Below are 504 nucleotides of genomic sequence, written 5' to 3' on the forward strand. Positions count from 1 at the left end.
GGTTGCTTTCTCCTTCTTTTCCCTCTATCCCTTCTACCTGGTTGTCGCAACCAGATGTTGGAGCCCAGGAGCCAGACGCCACCGTCGACGACGACTCCTACTACACTGGAGGTGCCTACTACTACGTGCTTCCCGCTGACGACGACCAGGAGTAGTTTAGGAGGATCCCAGGCAGGAGGCCTGCGCCTCTTTTGATCTGTATCCCAGTTTGTGCTAGCCTTCTTAAGGCAAACTTGTTTAACTTATGTCTGTACTTAGATATTGTTGCTTCCGCTGACTCGTCTATGATCGAGCACTTGAATTCGAGCCCTCGAGGCCCCTGGCTTGTAATATGATGCTTGTATGACTTATTTTATTTGTAGAGTTGTGTTGTGATATCTTTCCGTGAGTCCCTGATCTTGATCATACAGATTTGCGTGTATGATTAGTGTACGATTGAATCGGGGGCGTCACAGATACAATACGCTCTATCACACATAAGCCTCCTTATATCTTCCTCAAAAC

This window comes from Triticum aestivum, chromosome 2A, assembly GCF_018294505.1.
Source record: "Triticum aestivum cultivar Chinese Spring chromosome 2A, IWGSC CS RefSeq v2.1, whole genome shotgun sequence".
Lineage (NCBI taxonomy): Eukaryota > Viridiplantae > Streptophyta > Magnoliopsida > Poales > Poaceae > Triticum > Triticum aestivum.